Source organism: Oncorhynchus tshawytscha, unplaced genomic scaffold, assembly GCF_018296145.1.
Source record: "Oncorhynchus tshawytscha isolate Ot180627B unplaced genomic scaffold, Otsh_v2.0 Un_contig_1596_pilon_pilon, whole genome shotgun sequence".
Classification (NCBI taxonomy): Eukaryota; Metazoa; Chordata; class Actinopteri; order Salmoniformes; family Salmonidae; genus Oncorhynchus; species Oncorhynchus tshawytscha.
Window position 1 is genome coordinate 42,085 of NW_024608854.1, and position 5,027 is coordinate 47,111.

The following is a 5,027-nucleotide window of genomic DNA, read 5'->3' on the forward strand; positions in this document are numbered from 1 at the left end:
AGCTAGGTTTCCATTCAGTCCACCAGTAGCTAGGTTTCCATTCAGTCCACCAGTAGTCCATTCAGTCCACCAGTAGCTAGGTTTCCATTCAGTCCACCAGTAGTCCATTCAGTCCACCAGTATCTAGGTTTCCATTCAGTCGACCAGTAGCTAGGTTTCATTCAGTCCAACAGTAGCTAGGTTTCCATTCAGTCCACCAGTAGTCATTCAGTCCACCAGTAGCTAGGTTTCCATTCAGTCCACCAGTAGTCCATTCAGTCCACCAGTAGCTCGGTTTCCATTCAGTCCACCAGTAGCTAGGTTTCCATTCAGTCCACCAGTAGTCCAGTCAGTCCACCAGTAGCTCGGTTTCCATTCAGTCCACCAGTAGCTCGGTTTCCATTCAGTCCACCAGTAGCTCGGTTTCCATTCAGTCCACCAGTAGCTCGGTTTCCATTCAGTCCACCAGTAGCACGGTTTCCATTCAGTCCACCAGTAGCTCGGTTCCCATTCAGTCCACCAGTAGCTCGGTTTCCATTCAGTCCACCAGTAGCTCGGTTTCCATTCAGTCCACCAGTAGCTCGGTTTCCATTCAGTCCACCAGTAGCTCGGTTTCCATTCAGTCCACCAGTAGCTCGGTTTCCATTCAGTCCACCAGTAGCTCGGTTTCCATTCAGTCCACCAGTAGCTCGGTTTCCATTCAGTCCACCAGTAGTCCATTCAGTCCACCAGTAGTCCATTCAGTCCACCAGTCCATTCAGTCCACCAGTAGCTAGGTTTCCATTCAGTCCACCAGTAGCTAGGTTTCCATTCAGTCCACCAGTAGCTCGGTTTCCATTCAGTCCACCAGTAGCTCGGTTTCCATTCAGTCCACCAGTAGCTAGGTTTCCATTCAGTCCACCAGTAACTAGGTTTCCATTCAGTCCACCAGTAGCTAGGTTTCCATTCAGTCCACCAGTAGCTCGGTTTCCATTCAGTCCACCAGTAGTCCATTCAGTCCACCAGTAGTCCATTCAGTCCACCAGTAGCTAGGTTTCCATTCAGTCCACCAGTAGTCCATTCAGTCCACCAGTAGCTAGGTTTCCATTCAGTCCACCAGTAGCTAGGTTTCCATTCAGTCCACCAGTAGCTAGGTTTCCATTCAGTCCACCAGTAGCTCGGTTTCCATTCAGTCCACCAGTAGCTCGGTTTCCATTCAGTCCACCAGTAGCTAGGTTTCCATTCAGTCCACCAGTAGTCCATTCAGCTAGCTAGGTTTCCATTCAGTCCACCAGTAGCTAGGTTTCCATTCAGTCCACCAGTAGCTAGGTTTCCATTCAGTCCACCAGTAACTAGGTTTCCATTCAGTCCACCAGTAGCTAGGTTTCCATTCAGTCCACCAGTAGTCCATTCAGTCCACCAGTATCTAGGTTTCCATTCAGTCCACCAGTAGCTAGGTTTCCATTCAGTCCACCAGTAGCTCGGTTTCCATTCAGTCAGTAGCTCGGTTTCCATTCAGTCCACCAGTAGCTCGGTTTCCATTCAGTCCACCAGTAGCTAGTTTCCATTCAGTCCACCAGTAGTCCATTCAGTCCACCAGTAGCTAGGTTTCCATTCAGTCCACCAGTAGCTAGGTTTCCATTCAGTCCACCAGTATCTAGGTTTCCATTCAGTCCACCAGTAACTAGGTTTTCATTCAGTCCACCAGTAGCTAGGTTTCCATTCAGTCCACCAGTAGTCCATTCAGTCCACCAGTATCTAGGTTTCCATTCAGTCCACCAGTAGCTAGGTTTCCATTCAGTCCACCAGTAGCTCGGTTTCCATTCAGTCCACCAGTAGCTCGTGTTTCCATTCAGTCCACCATAGCTAGGTTTCCATTATCCACCATAGCCAGGTTTCCATTCAGTCCACAAGTAGTAGGTTTCCATTCAGTCCACCAGTAGCTCGAAATTCCATTCAGTCCACCAGTATCTCGGTTTCCATTCAGTCCACCAGTAGCTCGGTTTCCATTCAGTCCACCAGTAGCTCGGTTCCATTCAGTCCACCAGTATCTCGGTTTCCATTCAGTCCACCAGTAGCTCGGTTTCCATTCAGTCCACCAGTAGCTAGGTTTCCATTCAGTCCACCAGTAGCTAGGTTTCCATTCAGTCCACAAGTAAGGTTTCCATTCAGTCCACCAGTAGCCGGTTTCCATTCAGTCCACCAGTAGCCGGTTTCCATTCAGTCCACCAGCGGTTTCCATTCAGTCCACCAGTAGTCCATTCAGTCCACCAGTAGCTAGGTTTCCATTCAGTCCACCAGTAGCTAGGTTTCCATTCAGTCCACCAGTAGCTAGGTTTGTGTATAAACGGCTGTGTGTCATGACAACTGCACATTATTTATGTAAATATCACAATGTAGAATAAATCCGTCACTAGATTTTGAAATATGAACTTTATTTACTCATGTTTATATGAACATTCATATAGCATAAAACGGCCTGGCAACCGCCTAGCAACCAGGCTCCACTATGAGGTTTACGGGCAGAAGGGTCCTTTAAAACACATTCTCCTCCATCTCCAGCTCTCTCTGAAAGTATCCATGTCTAGCGTTTATAGTGAATGAATCCCAAATGGCACCTAAACCCTACATAGTGAACTACTTTAGACCAGAGCCCTATTCCCTATGTAGTACACTACTTTAGACCAGAGCCCTATTCCCTATATAGTGGACTACTTTAGACCAGAGCCCTGTTCCCTATATAGTGCACTACTTTAGAACAGGGCCCTTTTCCCTATGTAGTGCACTACTATAGACCAGAGCCCTATGGGAGAGTCCTATGGGTCCTGGTCCAAAGTCCTGCACTACATAAGGAATAGGGGACACAGTTCACTATGTAGGGTCCTGGTCCAAAGTAGTGCACTTCATAAGGAATAGGGAACTAGTTCACTATGTGGGGTCCTGGTCCAAAGTAGTGCACTAGTCACCATAAGGAATAGGGAACTAGTTCACTATGTAGGGTCCTAGTCCAAAGTAGTGCACTACATATGGAATAAGGCTCTAGTTCACTATGTAGGGTCCTGGTCCAAAGTAGCGCACTACATAAGGAATACATTTGGACATACATATATCCGAAATGGCCTTGCAACCGCCTAGCAACAGCCTAGCAACCAGGCTAAACTATGAAGTTGTTAGGCAACGAATGGGGTCTAGTGCCCTGGTTACAAGCACTATAGGTAGGGAACATACTATAGGTAGGGATTATAGTGTCCACTATAAATAGGGATTATAGTGTCCACTACAGGTAGGGAACATGGTGTCCACTACAGGTAGGGAACATGGTGTCCACTACAGGTAGGAACATGGTGTCCACTACAGGTAGGGAACATAGTGTCCACTATAGGTAGGGAACATAGTGTCCACTATAGGTAGGGGAACATAGTGTCCACTATAGGTGGGAACATAGTGTCCACTATAGGTAGGGAACATAGTGTACACTATAGGTAGGGGAACATAGTGTCCACTACAGGTAGGGAACATAGTGTCCACTACAGGTGGGAACATAGTGTCCACTACAGGTAGGGAACATAGTGTCCACTATAGGTAGGGAACATAGTGTCCACTACAGGTAGGGAACATAGTGTCCACTATAGGTAGGGAACATAGTGTCCACTATAGGTAGGGAACATAGTGCCCACATAGGTAGGGAACAGTGTACACTATAGGTAGGGAACATAGTGTCACTACAGTAGAACATAGTGTCCACTACAGGTAGGGAACATAGTGTCCACTATAGGTAGGGAACAAGTGTCCACTATAGGAGTAGTGTCCACTATAGGTAGGGAACATAGTGTCCACTACAGCGGGGAACACAGTCACTACAGGTAGGGAACATAGTGTCCACTATAGGTAGGGCATATGGTGCCCACATTTTGGGAAGCAGGCAGTACATCTGTAGTGAGTGCAGCCCAGTCACCACAGAGAACACAGTCACTACAGGTAGGGATTATAACATAGTGTCCACTATAGGTAGGGAATTCATGTCAGTACATCTGTAAAGTCCAGCCCAGTCAAAAAGAACACATTACAGGTAGGGATTATAACATAGTGTCCACTATAGGTAGGGAAAAGCAGGCAGTACATCTGTAGTGAGTCCAAATCACTTCCAGAGAACACAGTCACTACAGGTAGGGATTATAACATAGTGTCCACTATAAAATAAACAGGCAGTACATCCATTTAGTGAGTCCAGCCCAGTCACCACAGAGAACACAGTCACTACAGGTGGGGATTATAACATAGTGTCCACTATAGGTAGGGAATAAGCAGGCAGTACATCTGTAGTGAGTGCAGCCCAGTCACCACAGAGAACACAGTCACTACAGGTAGGGATTATAACATAGTGTCCACTATAGGTAGGGAATAAGCATTAGGCAGTACATCTGTAGTGAGTGCAGCCCAGTCACCACAGAGAACACAGTCACTACAGGTAGGGATTATAACATAGTGTCCACTATAGGTAGGAATAAGCAGGCAGTACATCTGTAGTGAGTGCAGCCCAGTCAACAGAGAACACAGTCACTACAGGTAGGGATTATAACATAGTGTCCACTATAGGTAGGGAATAAGCAGGCAGTACATCTGTAGTGAGTGCAGCCCAGTCACCACAGAGAACACAGTCACTACAGGTAGGGATTATAACATAGTGTCCACTATAGGTAGGGAATAAGCAGGCAGTACATCTGTAGTGAGTGCAGCCCAGTCACCACAGAGAACACAGTCACTACAGGTAGGGATTATAACATAGTGTCCACTATAGGTAGGGAATACAACATTAAAACAGGGTCGTTCTGAATTCCAACTGAAGGCAGGTCAATTCATGTCCTAAATTTAAATTCCAATTGCAAAAAGGCCATTTATTTTCAACGACTTCTCAATAAACTGAAAAGTAAAAGCGAGTTAATTAGTATAAATCGAAATCACTTCCTGAATTGACTTTTGACTACCTTTTAATTGGAATTGACCCCCCAACTCTGCATAAAAAAAAAAACGACTCTAACTCCATTTCCCTGGTCCATGACTCCGCCTCC